A 21,330-nucleotide genomic window follows, 5' to 3' on the forward strand; every position below is an offset into this window, starting at 1 on the left:
TCTCTCTTCTCTCACAAAAAAAAAGAAAAAAAAAATGGTGGGGACTCGCAGGAACCAAGGATCAGATGAGAATGGTTCTGGTAGGGAGGAGTGGATGGAGGAGCAGTGGAAAAGGATGGAACAAGAGTGGGAGAGAAAATTAGGAGAGCTTTCTGAAAAAATGGAGAAAGAGCTCTCTGTGAAATTGGAAAAGAGGTTGGAGAAGGAGACAAAGAATTGGGAGGCACATGTCGAAACTGCAGTAGCCAAGATAAGGGTCCTAGAAGTTGAGATAAATAGGCTGAAGCGAGTTACAGGGGCAGTGACCAGAGAAGACACAGCATATGAAGCTGCGAGGCCGAACAGGAAGGAAGGAATTATGAATTATGCTAAGGTCATATCAGTCTGCCAAGGAGGACCAAGGAGTGAAAGGGAAGATCAGCTGGTTGCAGATGGAGAGGGTGATAGGTCGAATGCTGAGGCACAACCAGGCTATCAAGAGCCACTGGAAAAATCAAGGGAGAAACTGACCACATACAGGCAGGATCCAGAGTCACAGAGGGTGAGGCAATGGGAGGAAGAAAGGGCAAAATCAGTGTTTATCCATGGGCTTCAGGAGAGAGAGGAAAAGACACACACTGAAAGGCAGCAGGAAGAAAGAAAGGAGATTGAGAAAATCATCACGGAAATAGGTGAAGAGATGGACGAGATTGTAAATTTTCAGAGAATAGGGGGGTACTCGAAGGGGAGAAACCGACCAATCAAGCTGATTCTCAGGACGGAAACAGTGTGGAACAGGATCCTCCAAGAGAAACCACGATTGAAATACTCGGAAGAGTACAAGAGGGTGTTCCTAGACAGAGACAGAACAAAATCAGAACGACAGCAGCTGAGGGAGAGGACAAAAAAGCGAAAGGAGCTAGGAAAAGAGACAAGGAGGGAACCAGCAGAGGTCAGTCAGAGCAGAACAGAACAGCAAGGGTAAGCACACACACAACTATTCTCAGAACCATACAACCTATCACACCATCCCAACACACACTACAATCCATACCCACAGCCTCCACCCAACACCGAGCTATAGAATCCCACAGTATGCCACCAGGTCTCCCACCCTCACAGGCCCCCCAAACCACAGTGTTGGAAAGGAAACTGAAGGTATGGTACACAAACGCTGATGGAATAACAAATAAGTGGGAGGAGTGGCATGAAAGAGTCAAAGAAGCATCACCGGACATCATAGCTCTCACAGAAACCAAGCTTACAGGTATGATAACAGATGCCATCTTTCCAACGGGATACCAAATCCTGAGGAAAGACAGAGGGAACAGGGGGGTGGAGGAGTGGCGTTGCTGATCAAAAATCGCTGGAATTTTGATGAGCTGGAGAGAGGAGACAGCGGAGAAGAAAGTGATTACATAGTGGGAACACTTCACTCTGGAGGTCCCAAGGTGGTAATAGCAGTGATGTATAACCCACCACAGAACAGCAGGAGGCCAAGGCAAGAGTACGACGAGAGCAATAGAGCGATGGTTGACACACTGGCTAGAGTGGCCAGAAGAGCTCATGCATGCAGGGCAAAGCTCCTGATCATGGGTGACTTTACCCACAAGGAGATCGATTGCGAGAACTTGGACCCACATGGGGGCCAAGATACATGGAGGGCTAAGATGATGGAGGTGGTACTGGAAAACTTCATGTGCCAACACGTAAGGGACACTACAAGAGAGAGAAAAGAGGATGAACCAGCAAGGCTGGACTTAGTATTCACCTTGAGTAGTGCAGATATCGAGGACATCACATATGAAAGACCCCTTGGGGCCAGTGACCATGTGGTTTTAAGCTTTGAATACACAGTAGAGCTACAAGTGGAGGGAGAAGCAGGAAGGCCAGGACGAATGAAGCCAAACTACAAGAAAGGGGACTACACAGGAATGAGGAACTACCTGAACGGGGTTCAGTGGGACAGAGAACTGGCAGGGAAGCCAGTTAATGAGATGATGGAATATGTAGCAACAAAATGCAAGGAGGCTGAGGAGAGGTTTGTACCCAAGGGCAACAGGATTAATGAAAAAGCCAGGATGAGCCCATGGTTTACCCAAAGGTGCAGGGAGGCAAAAACCAAGTGTGCTAGGGAATGGAAGAAATATAGAAGGCAAAGGACCCAGGAGAATAAGGAGAACAGTCGTAGAGCCAGAAACGAATATGCACAGATAAGAAGGGAGGCCCAAAGACAATATGAAAATGACATAGCAGCGAAAGCCAAATCTGACCCGAAACTGTTGTACAGCCACATCAGGAGGAAAACAACAGTCAAGGACCAGGTAATCAGGCTAAGGAAGGAAGGAGGAGAGACAACAAGAAATGACCGTGAAGTATGTGAAGAACTCAACAAGAGATTCAAAGAAGTGTTCACAGAGGAGACAGAAGGGACTCCAGAAAGACGGAGAGGTGGGGCACACCACCAAGTACTGGACACAGTGCACACAACCGAGGAAGAAGAGAAGAGGCTTCTGAGTGAGCTAGATACCTCAAAGGCAATGGGGCCAGATAACATCTCCCCATGGGTATTGAGAGAGGGAGCAGAGGCGCTATGTGTACCCCTAACAACAATATTCAATACATCTATCGAAACAGGGAGATTGCCTGAGGCATGGAAGACAGCAAATGTAGTCCCAATCTTTAAAAAAGGAGACAGACATGAAGCATTAAACTACAGACCAGTGTCACTGACATGTATAGTATGCAAAATCATGGAGAAGATTATCAGGAGAAGAGTGGTGGAACACCTAGAAAGGAATGATCTCATCAACAGCAGCCAACATGGTTTCAGGGACGGGAAATCCTGTGTCACAAACCTACTGGAGTTCTATGACATGGTGACAGCAGTAAGACAAGAGAGAGAGGGGTGGGTGGATTGCATTTTCTTGGACTGCAAGAAGGCGTTTGACACAGTTCCACACAAGAGATTGGTGCAAAAACTGCAGGACCAAGCAGGGATAACAGGGAAGGCACTACAATGGATCAGGGAATACTTGTCAGGAAGACAGCAGCGAGTCATGGTACGTGGCGAGGTGTCAGAGTGGGCACCTGTGACCAGCGGGGTCCCGCAGGGGTCAGTCCTAGGACCAGTGCTGTTTCTGGTATTTGTGAACGACATGACGGAAGGAATAGACTCTGAGGTGTCCCTGTTTGCAGATGACGTGAAGTTGATGAGAAGAATTCACTCGATCGAAGACCAGGCAGAACTACAAAGGGATCGGGACAGGCTGCAGACCTGGTCCAGCAATTGGCTCCTGGAGTTCAATCCCACCAAGTGCAAAGTCATGAAGATTGGGGAAGGGCAAAGAAGGCCGCAGACGGAGTACAGTCTAGGGGGTCAGAGACTACAAACCTCACTCAAGGAAAAAGATCTTGGGGTGAGTATAACACCAGGCACATCTCCTGAAGCGCACATCAACCAAATAACTGCTGCAGCATATGGGCGCCTAGCAAACCTCAGAACAGCATTCCGACATCTTAATAAGGAATCATTCAGGACCCTGTACACCGTGTATGTTAGGCCCATATTGGAGTATGCGGCACCAGTTTGGAACCCACACCTAGCCAAGCACGTGAAGAAACTAGAGAAAGTGCAAAGGTTTGCAACAAGACTAGTCCCAGAGCTAAGAGGTATGTCCTACGAGGAGAGGTTAAGGGAAATCAACCTGACGACACTGGAGGACAGGAGAGATAGGGGGGACATGATAACGACATACAAAATACTGAGAGGAATTGACAAGGTGGACAAAGACAGGATGTTCCAGAGATTGGACACAGTAACAAGGGGACACAGTTGGAAGCTGAAGACACAGATGAATCACAGGGATGTTAGGAAGTATTTCTTCAGCCACAGAGTAGTCAGTAAGTGGAATAGTTTGGGAAGCGATGTAGTGGAGGCAGGATCCATACATAGCTTTAAGCAGAGGTATGATAAAGCTCACGGCTCAGGGAGAGTGACCTAGTAGCGATCAGTGAAGAGGCGGGGCCAGGAGCTCGGACTCGACCCCCGCAACCTCAACTAGGTGAGTAACTAGGTGAGTACACACACACACACACACACACACACACAAGACTAGTTGCAGAGCTAAGGGGATTGTCCTACGAAGAAAGGTTGAGGAAAATCGGCCTGACGACACTGGAGGACAGGAGGGTCAGGGAAGACATGATAACGACATATAAAATACTGCACGGAATAGACAAGGTGGACAAAGACGGGATGTTCGAGAGATGGGACACAGAAACAAGAGGTCACAATTGGAAGTTGAAGACTCAGATGAATAAAAGGGATGTTAGGAAGTATTTCTTCAGTCATAGAGTAGTCAGGCCGTGTAATAGCCTAGAAAGTGACGTAGTGGAGGCGGGAACCATACATAGTTTTAACGCGAGGTTTGATTAAATTCATGGAGCAGGGAGAGAGAGGGCCTAGTAGCAGTCAGTGAAAAGGCGGGGCCAGGAGCTATGATTCGACCCCTGCAACCACAAATAGGTGAGTACACACACATACACACACACACATACACACACACACACACATATATGTATATATATATATATATATATATATATATATATATATATATATATATATATATATATATATATATATATATGTATATATATACATATATATATATATATATATATATATATATATATATATATATATATATATATATATATATATATATATATATATATATATATAAATAATATAAATACATTATATATATATATATATATATATATATATATATATATATATATATATATATATATATATATATATATATATATATATGTATGTCGTGCCGAATAGGCAGAACTTGCGATCTTGGCTTAAATAGCAACGCTCATCTTGCCATATAGGACAAGTGAAAATTTGTGTATGCAATAATTTCGCCAAAATCATTCTGAACCTAACGAAAAAAATATATTTAATTGTGTTTGTTTAGTATTAAATTATTGTAAACAAATCTAAAATATATTTAGTTGGGTTAGGCTAAAATAAATTGCTCTTGTTATAATAAGGTTAGGTAAGTTTTCTAAGTTTCTTTTGGTGCAAAATTATAAATTTTTACATTAACATTAATGAAAAAAATATGTCTATTGCATATATATATATATATATATATATATATATATATATATATATATATATATATATATATATATATATATATACGTATATATATATATAGGGGGGCAATGTGGCAGATGTTGCAGGTGAATGGTGTTGGAGGTAGGTTACTGAAAGCAGTGAAGAGTTTTTACGAGGATAGTGAGGCTCAAGTTAGAGTATGTAGGAAAGAGGGAAATTATTTCCCATTAAAAGTAGGCCTTAGACAAGGATGTGTGATGTCACCGTGGTTGTTTAATATATTTATAGATGGGGTTGTAAGAGAAGTAAATGCGAGGGTCTTGGCAAGAGGCGTGGAGTTAAAAGATAAAGAATCACACATAAAGTGGGAGTTGTCACAGTTGCTCTTTGCTGATGACACTGTGCTCTTGGGAGATTCTGAAGAGAAGTTGCAGAGATTGGTGGATGAATTTGGTAGGGTGTGCAAAAGAAGAAAATTAAAAGTGAATACAGGAAAGAGTAAGGTTATGAGGATAACAAAAAGATTAGGTGATGAAAGATTGGATATCAGATTGGAGGGAGAGAGTATGGAGGAGGTGAATGTATTCAGATATTTGGGAGTGGACGTGTCAGCGGATGGGTCTATGAAAGATGAGGTGAATCATAGAATTGATGAGGGGAAAAGGGTGAGTGGTGCACTTAGGAGTCTGTGGAGACAAAGAACTTTGTCCTTGGAGGCAAAGAGGGGAATGTTTGAGAGTATAGTTTTACCAACGCTCTTATATGGATGTGAAGCATGGGTAATGAATGTTGCAGCGAGGAGAAGGCTGGAGGCAGTGGAGATGTCATGTCTGAGAGCAATGTGTGGTGTGAATATAATGCAGAGAATTCGTAGTTTGGAAGTTAGGAGGAGGTGCGGGATTACCAAAACTGTTGTCCAGAGGGCTGAGGAAGGGTTGTTGAGGTGGTTCGGACATGTAGAGAGAATGGAGCGAAACAGAGTGACTTCAAGAGTGTATCAGTCTGTAGTGGAAGGAAGGCGGGGTAGGGGTCGGCCTATGAAATGTTGGAGGGAGGGGGTAAAGGAGGTTTTGTGTGCGAGGGGCTTGGACTTCCAGCCGGCATGCGTGAGCGTGTTTGATAGGAGTGAATGGAGACAAATGGTTTTTAATACTTGACGTGCTGTTGGAGTGTGAGCAAAGTAACATTTATGAAGGGGTTCAGGGAAACCGGCAGGCCGGACTTGAGTCCTGGAGATGGTAAGTACAGTGCCTGCACTCTGAAGGAGGGGTGTTAATGTTACAGTTTAAAAACTGTAGTGTAAAGCACCCTTCTGGCAAGACAGTGATGGAGTGAATGATGGTGAAAGTTTTTCTTTTTCGGGCCACCCTGCCTTGGTGGGAATCGGCCAGTGTGATAATAAAATAATATATATATATATATATATATATATATATATTTATATATATATATATATATAAATATATATATATATATTTATATATATATATATATATACAATAAGATCACAGTAAACAGGTGATATTTGAATATGCAAAACAACCACTGTGAAAGAGTAGTGAAATTCTAACTCTTTCGTGACTTCTCACATTATCAAGGAACTATAAAAGCAATACATCAAAGGAAGGCATATAAAGGGTCAAGACTACACCTCACCATCACATCCCACAACAAAGAAACACCTGACGCGTGACGACACCCAACTTATAAGAAAGGGGGAACATTGCAGCAGGCCTGCCTGTTGGCCCATACTAGGCAGGTAGTTTGCAATCCATCCCACTAACAAAATATTTGCCCAACCCTAGTCCTCTACCCAAGAATTAAAATTTTTTATTTGTTTAATGCATTATTAAATTCTTCCCAAATTTTATTATAAATGAATCTAATTTATAGAAACCAAAGGAAATATTCATATTATTTTCAAAACTGCTTTTTACGAAACACCATTCAATTATATTCCTGTCGACCATGAACTTGCTTCATACAACTTTCTCAGCCTTTTGAAACTCAATTGAATGGTTAAAAAATCGTACATCCAGTATTAACCATACAAGAGGATGGTTAATACTGAAGTGTTCCCTGGGGTGTATCCTGCTCCTTTTTATTTGACCTGGAGTATTTTCTTTAAAGAAGAGTAGAACTTTTATCGAGATATTCCTTATTTCATATTAACAGTTTGTCTCTAACTTCCTTCCCTAATAATTTATTAAGGTAGATTTTAAATAAATAAAGACTGAGTTCCATGCATTGTCGTTTGCAAGAAAGTGATGCAATGTTTATAGGTATTATGAATAACTTCAAAGAAGAATTAACTAATCTTCCGTTTAATACAAAATTTTAGTTAAAAATAGTCAGTAACATTTTACTAAAATAATATTTGATAGCTAAATATGTAGGGCAAATATATTCTCTGACTTTAGCAATCATATTTTATTTAGTCCAGATTGCTGTTAAAGTCCCCTTTCAATCGCAGTTTATAAATCATAATCATGAAACAGTTACTAAGTTATGTCATCTTTGTGTCTATCGCGTTATATATTTTTCTTCCATTTTTATGTAGTTAATTCTGTCTCTCACTAATTGCATCTTGTAGAGTTGCTTATGGGGTGTCCTGGGTTGATTATTAAAATAATTTAATTTTCTTGGTCTTCCCTGTGGGCAATCCGGCTGTGGTGGTCCTACTCTCGGTGGTTAATGTAATCTTCTTACCTCTTGTGAGTTAGTTTCTCCGTGTATTGTTGAAAAAAAGCGAGAAAAACTCCATGTCTCCTTCCTGGCCAAAGTACAGATCTACAAAAGTGCCGGCGTATTTCGGAACTCATTATCATTATTGCTATGGTTCAATATGCATGTTGCTCGTGTTTTATACTCTTACCTAGTCAGTTAATTTATTTATTCTCGTTATTGCAATACTACGTATGTTTTGTATATTCCTCCTGTGAATTTTATTAAATTTTGGTTATATCGACTAAGTATGAAATTTTGGCTATATCGCTGAGTATAAAATGAATGAAGATAAATATACAGTTGGCCATAAAGATACACAGACTGATACATCCCTGCTCTTAAGATATACAGACTGATACATCCCTGCTCTTAAGATATACAGACTGATACATTCCTGCTCTTAAGATATACAGACTGATACATCCCTGCTCTTAAGATATACAGACTGATACATTCCTGCTCTTAAGATATACAGACTGATACATTCCTGCTCTTAAGATATACAGACTGATACATCCCTGCTCTTAAGATTCACAGACTGATACATCCCTGCTCTTAAGATATACAGACTGATACATCCCAAGATACACAGACTGATACATCCCAGCTCTTAAGATATACAGACTGATACATTCCTGCTCTTAAGATATACAGACTGATACATTCCTGCTCTTAAGATACACAGACTGATACATCCCTGCTCTTAAGATACACAGACTGATACATCCCTGCTCTTAAGATATACAGACTGATACATCCCTGCTCTTAAGATACACAGACTGATACATCCCTGCTCTTAAGATATACAGACTGATACATTCCTGCTCTTAAGATACACAGACAGATACATCCCTGCTCTTAAGATGCACAGACTGATACATCCCTGCTCTTAAGATACACAGACTGATACATCCCTGCTCTTAAGATACACAGACTGATACATCCCTGCTCTTAAGATACACAGACTGATACATCCCTGCTCTTAAGATATACAGACTGATACATCCCTGCTCTTAAGATACACAGACTGATACATCCCTGCTCTTAAGATACACAGACTGATACATCCCTGCTCTTAAGATATACAGACTGATACATCCCTGCTCTTAAGATACACAGACTGATACATCCCTGCTCTTAAGATATACAGACTGATACATCCCTGCTCTTAAGATACACAGACTGATACATCCCTGCTCTTAAGATATACAGACTGATACATCCCTGCTCTTAAGATACACAGACTGATACATCCCTGCTCTTAAGATACACAGACTGATACATCCCTGCTCTTAAGATATACAGACTGATACATCCCTGCTCTTAAGATATACAGACTGATACATCCCTGCTCTTAAGATACACAGACTGATACATCCCTGCTCTTAAGATATACAGACTGATACATCCCTGCTCTTAAGATACACAGACTGATACATCCCTGCTCTTAAGATACACAGACTGATACATCCCTGCTCTTAAGATACACAGACTGATACATCCCTGCTCTTAAGATACACAGACTGATACATCCCGGCTCTTAAGATACACAGACTGATACATCCCGGCTCTTAAGATACACAGACTGATACATCCCTGCTCTTAAGATGCACAGACTGATACATCCCTGCTCTTAAGATATACAGACTGTTACATCCCTGCTCTTAAGATATACAGACTGATACATCCCTGCTCTTAAGATACACAGACTGATACATCCCTGCTCTTAAGATACACAGACTGATACATCCCTGCTCTTAAGATACACAGACTGATACATCCCTGCTCTTAAGATACACAGACTGATACATCCCTGCTCTTAAGATACACAGACTGATACATCCCTGATCTTAAGATACACAGACTGATACATCCTGGCTCTTAAGATACACAGACTGATACATCCCTGCTCTTAAGATACACAGACTGATACATCCCTGCTCTTAAGATACACAGACTGATACATCCCGGCTCTTAAGATACACAGACTGATACATCCCTGCTCTTAAGATACACAGACTGATACATCCCGGCTCTTAAGATACAGACTGATACATCCCGGCTCTTAAGATACAGACTGATACATCCCGGCTCTTAAGATACACAGACTGATACATCCCGGCTCTTAAGATACACAGACTGATACATCCCGGCTCTTAAGATACAGACTGATACATCCCGGCTCTTAAGATACACAGACTGATACATCCCGGCTTTTAAGATACACAGACTGATACATCCCTGCTCTTAAGATACACAGACTGATACATCCCGGCTCTTAAGATACAGACTGATACATCCCGGCTCTTAAGATACAGACTGATACATCCCGGCTCTTAAGATACACAGACTGATACATCCCGGCTCTTAAGATACACAGACTGATACATCCCGGCTCTTAAGATACAGACTGATACATCCCGGCTCTTAAGATACACAGACTGATACATCCCGGCTTTTAAGATACACAGACTGATACATCCCTGCTCTTAAGATATACAGACAGATACATCCCTGCTCTTAAGATGCACAGACAGATACATCCTGGCTCTTAAGATACACAGACTGATACATCCCTGCTCTTAAGATATACAGACAGATACATCCCTGCTCTTAAGATGCACAGACTGATACATCCTGGCTCTTAAGATACACAGACTGATACATCCCTGCTCTTAAGATATACAGACAGATACATCCCTGCTCTTAAGATGCACAGACAGATACATCCCTGCTCTTAAGATGCACAGACTGATACATCCCTGCTCTTAAGATACACAGACTGATACATCCCTGCTCTTAAGATACACAGATTGATACATCCCTGCTCTTAAGATACACAGACTGATACATCCCTGCTCTTAAGATACACAGACTGATACATCCCGGCTCTTAAGATACACAGACTGATACATCCCTGCTCTTAAGATACACAGACTGATACATCCCTGCTCTTAAGATATACAGACTGATACATCCCTGCTCTTAAGATACACAGACTGATACATCCCTGCTCTTAAGATACACAGACTGATACATCCCTGCTCTTAAGATATACAGACTGATACATCCCTGGTCTTAAGATGCACAGACTGATACATCCCTGCTCTTAAGATACACAGACTGATACATCCCTGGTCTTAAGATACACAGACTGATACATCCTTGCTCTTAAGATATACAGACTGATACATCCCTGCTCTTAAGATGCACAGACTGACACATCCCGGCTCTTAAGATGCACAGACTGATTCATCCAGGCTCTTAAGATGCACAGACTGTTACATCCCTGCTCTTAAGATACACAGACTGATACATCCCTGGTCTTAAGATACACAGACTGATACATCCTTGCTCTTAAGATATACAGACTGATACATCCCTGCTCTTAAGATACACAGACTGATACATCCCTGCTATTAAGATACACAGACTGATACATCCCTGCTCTTAAGATACACAGACTGATACATCCTTGCTCTTAAGATATACAGACTGATACATCCCTGCTCTTAAGATACACAGACTGATACATCCCTGCTCTTAAGATACACAGACTGATACATCCCTGCTCTTAAGATACACAGACTGATACATCCCGGCTCTTAAGTGTACACTTGCAACACAATTGTAACCTTACACTGTGTCGTCTACTCATTGTCAAAGCTGGGAAAAATGTCCCGGGATTCTTACCTAATTTTTCAACCCCTTTTGAAACTCTACGGTCACAGAGAGCCGCATTTCGTTTACTTAATTGACCAATAAGTGTTTCGGTTGCTACATTATTTAGGAAAATTATCCCATTGCGAAGAGTAGTCATGGAACTCTTAATTCAGCAAAATATAAAAATATGTACTCACCTAATTGTGGTTGCATGGGTCGAGTCACAGCTATTGGCCATAACTCCTGTCTATGCACGTATGTACACTTTTCTGTATGTATGGAAATCTATTTGATGTTTCCGCTCATTCATGTATGCTTGCACGAATGTACACATTTTGAATGAATGCATATGCATTATATATATATATATATATATATATATATATATATATATATATATATATATATATATATATATATATATATATATATATATATAGATAGATAGATAAGTCCTTTTTAAAATTTTCTCATATACGTTTAACGATATTTTTTTTTCAGTTATGTTAATGAAAAATTAGTAATTTTGTACCAAAAGAACCTTAGAAAATTTAACTAACCTTATTATAACAAGTGCAATTTAATTTAGACTAAGCAAGCTAAATATATTTATTTAAATTTACTGTAATTTAATAATAAACAAACACAATAAAAATAAAATTTTCGATACACAAATTTTTGCTTGCCTTAGTCGGCAAGAAGTGCGTTTCTGTTTAAGCCAAAATAGCAAGTTTTACTAATTCGGCACGACATTCATATATATATATAATATATATATATATAATATATATATATATATAATATATATATATATATAATATATATATATATATGTCGTGCCGAATAGGCAGAACTTGCCATCTTGGCTTAAATAGCAACGTTCATCTTGCCATATAGGGCAAGTGAAAATTTGTGTATGCAATAATTTCGCCAAAATCATTCTGAACCTAACGAAAAAAATATATTTCACTGTGTTTGTTTAGTATTAAATTACTGTAAACAAATCTAAAATATATTTAGTTGGGTTAGGCTAAAATAAATTGTTCTTGTTATAATAAGGTTAGGTAAGTTTTCTAAGATTCTTTTGGAGCAAAATTAAAAATTTTTACATTAACATTAATGAAAAATATATATCTTTAAACGTATAAATGAAAATTTTAGAAAGGACTTAATTTTAATGGAGTTCTTGCTAATTGACCAGTTTTACATATTCGGCAACACATATTATATAAATATATATATATATATATATATATATATATATATATATATATATATATATGTATATATATATATTAAAGGTGGTAGGTTGGTAGACAGCAACCACCCAGGGTGGTACTACCGTCCTGCCAAGTGAGTGTGAAACGAAAACCTGTAATTGTTTTACATGATGGTAGGATTGCTGGTGTCTTTTGTCTGTTTCATAAACATGCAAGATTTCAGGTATGTCTTTTCTACTTCTACCTACACTTAGGTCAAACTACACATACATGTACAAGTATATATATACACACACCCCTCTGGGTTTACTTCTATTTTCTTTCTAGTTCTTGTTCTTGTTTATTTCCTCTTATCTCCGTGGGGAAGTGGGACAGAATTCCTCCGTAAGCCATGCGTGTTGTAAGAGACGACTAAAATGCCGGGAACAAGGGTCTAGTAACCCCTTCTCCTGCATATATTACTAAATGTAAAAGGAGAAACTTTCGTTTTTCCTTTTGGGCCACCCTGCCTCGGTGGGATGCGGCCGGTGTGTTGAAAGAAAAGAATATATATATATATATATATATATATATATATATATATATATATATATATATATATATATATATATATATATATATATATATATATATATATATATATATATATATATATATATATATATATACATATAGGTCCAAGAAGAGTCACAATGAACGACTTGGTGAATAAACGGAAGAATACACGGGGACTCAAGCCGTGGTGCATGCGTACAGTATGCCCAACATGGATCCACTCAGCCACCAGAGCTTACAATAGGATAATTTTGCTACCAGCACTTCTCTGAACAACATGCATCAACGGCACCAACTGTCACCTTATCGTCTCCTCCCACACCCCCAAAAGCTTTTGCTTCATGGTACATCCATTCTCGTAGTCCTCATAACCACATAATCCATGTTATAATAACCGATCGTCTATAAATAAATAGAAGAATGGACATGGGTTATAATTATGGACTCAGTGGCTTTGATGGTTATGAACCTTTAAAGCTTCTGGGACTGTCGGAAGAGACAGGAGGGTCACAGTTGTTGCCTCCAATACAAACAAGTGACAGTTACGCAGTTGTAAACTTTAGCTACTGTATGTTCAGTGACTGAATGCCTAGTGTTTGGCATGTACACACACACACGCGCGCACACACACACACACACACACACACACACACACACACACACACACACACACACACACACACACAAATATATATTTATAAAATGTTGTGCCAAATAGGTAAATCTTGAGAATTTTGCTTAAATAGCAACGCTCTTCTTGCCGAATAAGCCGAAAATTCACGACGCTCTAACCCACTGGACCATACAATCCTACAAAAATCACGCACCCAGGAGAGCTAGGTGTTGTACCGTGATCCGAGGACATACGATGGTGTGGGTACGTCAGAGCTAATTTCATTCTTCTCCCTGTTTAGTGTACTAGTCTACTGGGTGCGTGATTCTTGTAGGATTGTATAGTCCAGTGGGTTAGAGTGTCGTGAATTTTCGCTCATCATCAGGCGGGGCAAAACAACACGGCTTCGGTCCCCCGGCTAGTCACAGTGTTGTTATTGATTAAATACCACTCCTTCGTGGTTACATTACTATATATACTGCTTGTGGAAGCTAGTACACCAAATGCGGAGTAGAATGAAATAAGCTCTGAGGCACCCACACCATCGTATGTCCTCGGATCTCGGTACAACTCCTATCTCTGATGGGTGCGTGATTTCTTGTAGGATTGGATGGTCAAGTGGGTTAGAGCGTCGTGAATTTTCGCTCACCATGAGGCGGACTAAAACAACGCGGGTTCGATCCACCGGCTAGCCGCAGTGTTGTTATTGATTAAATACCACTCGTTCGTGGTGACAATGCTATTTATATATATATATATATATATATATATATATATATATATATATATATATATATATATATATATATATATATATATATATATATGCATGCAAGGAATTCGCGAGAGCAGGCGAAATATACACAAACACTGAACTCTGGCTGAAGGAGACTCGAACCTAGGTACGCAGTGCTATACCAAACTCACCACACTGGACCAATACCTTGGAGTCCAGCTTGCGCTAGACTTTGATCCAAGGCAGCCAGCTTTCAGGGAGAAGGCTTACAGCTTTTCATCTCATCCCCTGTATGCATCAGCCTTACTAGGAAAGGGCAAGTTGGTGAAGGCCTTTGACACTGCTCGCCTGAATGCACAAATTCATTCTTCTAAACTACAAAATAAACTTCAACGTCTCATCTCAGCCAGCCCTTGGTCTGAATTCTCCACCACCTTCCCCGCCGTTACCAACTTGCCCTTTCCTCTCTTAAATCTAACACTAACATTATCATACTTTCTTCTGACAAAGGTAATTCGGTAGTTATCCTTGATCGCGAGGATTACCTCCGTAAAGCTGATGTCTTGCTCTCTGACTCACGCACCTACACTCCTCTCGTTTCCAACCCTCTTGATCGCATCAAGAGAACTTTCAACAAGAAACTAAGGACTCTCTCCGACCTCTGTCCTCCTGACTTTGACCTTGTTCAACGGTTTCGTGTCATCTGTCCCTCTCTTCCCTATTTCTATAGCCTTCCCAAAACTCATAAACCTGATATTCCTCTACGTCCTATCATATCCTCTAGAGGTTCTGTCTCTTATTCTCTTGCTTCTTGGTTTGCCAAAACCTTCACTCCCTTGGTACTTTTTCTCCTGCCCACCTCCGTCACTCTCAAGACTTCATTGAACGGTTTCGCCTCTCCCGACCTTGACGTTGAGTCCCTCTTCACCAATGTCCCTCTTGATGATATCCTTGATTTTCTTAGAGAGAAGGCCCATGAAGGGTTTCTTCGTCTCCCTATACCTATTGATGTCTTTCTTGATCTTATCCGCCTCTGTGTGGACTCTAATTCCTTTTCCTTCCAAAGGAAATATTATTCTCAAACCTTCGGTGTGGCCGTGGGCTCTCCTCTCTCTCCTGCCCTTGCTAATCTTTACATGGAATACTTCGAGACTGTTCTTCTTCCTACCATCAATGTGCGACCTTCACTCTGGCTCCGCTATGTTGATGACATCTTTGCTCTGTGGCCTCATGACTCCAGTCTCTTCCATCCTTTTCTTGAAGCTCTTAATAATCTTGCCCCTTCCATTAAGTTTAAAGCTGAATGGGAATCTAATTCCTTGCTTCCTTTCCTTGATGTCCATGTCCACCGCTCAGATATAGGTTTTTCCTTTTCCGTTTACCGCAAACCTATGCACAGTGGCATGTACATTCACTACTTTTCCTATCATGCTTCCTCTGTCATGAAAAGTGTTCTTATCTCCCTCTTTCTCCGTACCCTCCGCATCTGTGATCCTCAGTTCCTTCCAGCAGAAATTTCCACTCTCCATAATTCGTTTTCTCGTCTTGGCTGCCCTTCCCATTTCATAGACTCTGCCCTCTCACGTGCTAAACGTAATTTCTACTCTCTCAAACTCTCTACTCCTGGGAACTCTTCTGTCCTCCGCCTTCCCTACATTTCCGGTCTTTCTAATCTCAACAGTTCTCTCCGTCCCTTAGACATCAAGCTTACTTTCCGCCAGACTAACACTCATCGCACTAATCTCGTTCATAACTCTCCTCCCTCTACAGATGCTCCTGGTGTCTACTCTATTTCTTGTTCCTCCTGTCCTCTTCAATACTTTGGAGAAACTGTTCGATCTCTTTCTGACAGACTTAAGGAGCACAAAATTAGTGTTAGGCTTGCTGACACTAACAATGCTCTTTTCTGTCACGTCAGAGATCACAGCCATCCTATTGACTAGTCTTCTGCTAAAACTGTCTTCCCTACTTACAACTTCAACAGTCGCCGTCTGGTTGAATCCTCCCTAATACGCAACTTTCCTTGTATGAATCTTAGTCGTGGCTTCGTCTCTGTAGATGTCTTCCTCTCCCACTACATTGTAAAATGCTCCAAACTTCACAACACTCCTGATTTAACCTGATTCCTCATTTTTTCTTCTTCTCCCTCTTCCCCTTTCCTCTTTCCCTTTTTCTTTTCTCTTCTGGGCTGTCTTTCTTTCTTCTGTCTTGTGTTTCTGTTCCTTCATTATTTATTTCATTACTTCCCCTTCCCCCACCTCTGTGTACTTGCTCTCCCTCTGTGGGCACCTAGCTCCCTTGCAGTGCTCCCCTTTCTTTGTATTTGACTGGCTCCTCCTCCTCCTTAATTCCCCACTACCACTACCACTACTACTACTACTACTACTACTACTACTACTACTACTACTACTACTACTACTACTACTACCACCACCACTACCTCTTCCTGCCTATATATACCCGTCCTGCTCTACTTCTCGTTAGTGAGACTTTGTAAATGATCCATGTCGGACCGAAGCGTCGTCGTAAGCTCCTCTCTTCTATGTGCGGGTTATTTGTGTATCCTCCAGCTCCTCCGGGACCTTCCAACCCCTCTAGGACCCTTCAGCCACTCCAGGACCCTCGAGCCACTCCAAACCCTCCAGCCATAACAAGACCCTTCAGCTCCTTCAAAAACCTCCAACCCCACCAGGACACCTTCAGCCCCTCCAGGAAACCTCCTGCCTTTATAGGGCACTCCAGGCCCTCCAGGACCCTTCAGCCCTTCCAAGACCCTCCAGCCCCTCTAGCCCCTCGAGGATCCTCCAGTTCTTCAGGAGCCTCCCTCTCAGAACCCTCCAGCCCTCCAGTCCCTCCAGCCCTTCCAGGACCCTCAAGCCCTCCAGGACCCTTTAGCTTCTCCAGTACCATCCAGCCCCTCCAGAACCCTCTCGCCATCCAGGACCCTCCAGTTCCTCCAGGATTTTCCAACCCCTCCAGGACCCTCCAGACCCTCCAGGATCCTCCCGCCCCTCCAGAACCATCCAGCCTATCTAGTACTTCCAGGCCTTCCTCTCAATAATGAATGTGTCAGCTCCTTCACCCGTCCACCTGCTACTGCTGATACTGCTGTTACTGTTACTATTGATACTGCTGCTGCTGCTGCTAGTGCTGCTGCTGCTACTACTGCTTCAGCCGCTGCTGCTACTGCTGCAGGTGCTTCTGCTACTGCTGCAGGGGCTTCTGCTACTGCTGCAGGTGTTTCTGCTGCTGCAGCTGCTGCTACTACTACTGCTTCAGCTGCTTCAGCTGCTGCAGCTACCGCTGCTGTTGCTATTGCTTCAGCTGCTGCTGTTGCTGCTACTGTCGCTGCTCTTATAAGTCCCTTCTACTGTTGTTGCATACTCTTGCTGTTTCATGTTCTTGTCGCTATTATTTGATGCTATTCTTGCTTCTGTAACTGTTAATGTTATTGCATCTTTTATTTGCTGTTGTAACTGCCGCTTGCTGTTTCTAGTGCTGATGTTAATGCTGCTTTTACGGTTGATACTTATTTTGCTGAATTTCCTGTAGCTGCTGCTGCTGATTCTGCTGCTGGTCCATCCCCCTTTCCCTCCCTCTCTCCCTCTCAGGCACACACACAAGAAAAATTCAGTAGCTGCTAGAAAAAAAGTCGGGGCCAGAAAGGATAAAACTCAAAGTTCACGTGGATTACAACTATACAGAAAGCAATTATCTGAGGATAACAGATAAATGAACAGAAGAGCCTTAAATGAATATGAGTGTGTCAGATGAGGAGCTCAGCGACTATTTCAGAATAATACAGAAGTAAAAAAAACATAGCTAATGCAAAACTATTTCACAGCTTATTTAGAAAAGATGGCAGTAGAAAATGAGGTAATAAGACTATAAATGGTAGAAGGTAAGAGAGCTCACGTGTTACAAGGAGATCAATTAAGAGTTGAACAAGCGACAGAAAGGGATGTTCTCAATTAAAACAATGACAACACCAGAGTTAAATAGAAAGGTTACACCAACGGTTACTGGACATCGTACATACAACAGGCAAGGGATCAAAAAGCTAATTATATTATGGTGGATTCATCAAATGCAATCAGACCTCGCAAGGATTACTATGGTTTATGTTAGAGGAAGCAGAAGCACTGTAAACCAACAAGAAACGACTGGATATGGGAAAATTACCAGAGATCTGGAGGGCAGCGAATGTAGTCCAGGTATTAAAGAAAGGAAACAAAGAGGAGGCACTAACGATAGACCATTGCTTACATGCATGATATGTAAGGTATTGGAGAAGATAATCTGAATGAGTGGTTGAGCACCTGGAAAGAGGTGATTTTACAAACAATAACCAACAAAAGTTTAGAGATGACAAATCTAGTCATGCAAACCTGCTGGAGTCCCATGACAAAGTAAAAGATGTGAGGCAGAAGAGAGAGCAAGGTGAACTGTATATTCTTTGTCTGAATGAAGTCATTTAATACTCTACTTCACAAGAGACTGGCAAAATATTTGAGGATGAGGTAGGAATAATAGGAATTGCGCTACAAGGATTAGAGAATGGGAAACTTTAACTAGTGAAATTCCACAGAAATCAGTATTTGGATCAGTACTGTTTCTTGAATATATGATTTAAAATTCCTGAAGACGTATGTAAATCCTTGTAAGCAAATTAAGTAAACTTAAAGAGGAGAAACAAAATCTGTGAGTACAAGGACAACCTCAAGTCCAGTAGTCACGTTTGTGGCCACAAAGATGGATACTGGTCTTCAAATTCAGTAAATACAAGGTTGGTAGGTAAGACACAGGCAACAGTTAGGCAACTTTATTCCGAAACGTTTCGCCTACACAGTAGGCTTCTTCAGTCGAGTACAGAAAGTAGGCAGGAACAGTAGAGATGTGAAGACGATGTCTTCACATCGTCTTCACATCTCTACTGTTCCTGCCTACTTTCTGTACTCGACTGAAGAAGCCTACTGTGTAGGCGAAACGTTTCGGAATAAAGTTGCCTAACTGTTGCCTATGTGTCTTACCTACCAACCTGTCGGTATTGTATACCATTTTGATGTTCAAATACAAGGTTATGAAAACTGAGTAAAGGATCTCGACTGGAAACTCGATATATACTGGCTGAAGAGAGGTTGTTATCAATGACGGTTCTGGAAAAAAAAACGGTGTATATTGCCGCCTGCGCCAACTAGTGGCGAGGGGCGGCACGACACACTCATTTTTGTTTTAAATAGGTTCCATTGTTAGCAATTTACTGTAAAACATTGTCTTTTGGGGGTAATTAGATTTTCTTTAGGATAACACTCGAGGTAAATTTAACATAGGGGCAGTTTCGCATGATTTCGCTTAAGGCATCAAAAAAGTCAAGACCACAAATGGTTATAAAACCTGTCTCTAGGAGAAAGACGTACTGGTAAGCATAGTGCCGAGCATATCGCCATAGATACACTTCAGCCAATTAACCTCTTTATCTAACGCTATTATGGCGAAAAGCAGAGTAGCTTCCGGGCATCTCAACAAGGAGTCATTAACTCTCAAATATTTTAATTATATTGTTAACTTCACCTCTGGAAGCCATAGTTATCACTGCCGTTCAGAGTATCCATAAAACACTACAAACATACAGACATTTGGAGTATTTATTGACTTGTGTGCCTCTGAGATTGTCTAGTGTGAACTCAGTCTAAGAAAGGGATTTGCTTTTGTATACTTGACAGTGAGCGGAGTTAGTGTTTACTGAGAGTAAGGTTGTCACCCCTCTCTGCTTATTTTTTAAGTGCCATTAAGAAGTAGCCTGTTATGAGGGACACGACACGAGCTGCATTGTAACTTAAATTTACCAGAGTAAAGATTTAAATTATACTGATATATTCTAAGAACATACGACAAACACCTGTAAGTCATAAAACTTTCTTCTATTTCAACAGGTCCTTATCCTAAGGTTTAGAGCTAAGGGATAAAAATAAACGCATTTAAAATAATTGTCATATAATTTAACAATTATGCAGTTGAATAATCACACCCATTGATATATGTCCCACGTGGCTTATTCTACTTAGTATGAATAAGTTCTCGCAGCCTAATATTACAGAGAACAAGTAAATTATGTGAATTACTCCGATCATTTAAAAGCACATAAAATAACAGAATTACTAAGTGTTAACTTACGGTGAGATCCCTCTGATCACTGATCACTCAAATGCAGGTCCGCATTCTCTGCTCAGACGCTGTGTTGAGTGGTCGTCAGCTGTCTCTCCTCAGTCCCGACACCTGGTGGAGGAGCTTTGCGACGACAACAACAATGGCGACTGGTTTTCGAAGGAGAGTTGATACTGTTTGTATTGACCTCATAAAGGGCACAATCCCCAGCGCATCGATTAATGTGTTGGTGCCGATGATCATCCGCGATATATATGGCATCCAGCGTTGAATCCCTGTGTGGCGTTGCCTTAAATGGACTATCCCGGATTTTCGTCAAGTTTTGTGATACCAAGACCTACGATCAGATTGTCAACCAGTATCAGGATGTTAGCAAGCAACTCACCCCAGTAGTCACAGTTAAGTTGCACGACGTTTCACAATACTATACGTGGGTACGTGTGCGAAACGTGCCTTTTGAGGCTAACGAAGTTGGCATACGTGACGCCTTCAAATACTATGGGACGATCCACCAGGTTACTATGGGTCGGTG

At 41.0% G+C, this 21,330-nt stretch overlaps 1 protein-coding gene and 1 pseudogene across 1 annotated transcript in view; one reads left to right on the top strand and one right to left on the bottom strand.

Annotated features, from left to right (window-relative positions):
- Nucleotides 1-21,330, bottom strand: part of Gpa2 (Glycoprotein hormone alpha 2) — a gene marked incomplete in the record, with an annotated part of 845,288 nt that overhangs the window by 683,455 nt on the left and 140,503 nt on the right.
- LOC138853647 (uncharacterized) lies at nt 15,071-20,969 on the top strand (annotated as a pseudogene).

Source organism: Cherax quadricarinatus, chromosome 36 (assembly GCF_038502225.1).
Source record: "Cherax quadricarinatus isolate ZL_2023a chromosome 36, ASM3850222v1, whole genome shotgun sequence".
Classification (NCBI taxonomy): Eukaryota; Metazoa; Arthropoda; class Malacostraca; order Decapoda; family Parastacidae; genus Cherax; species Cherax quadricarinatus.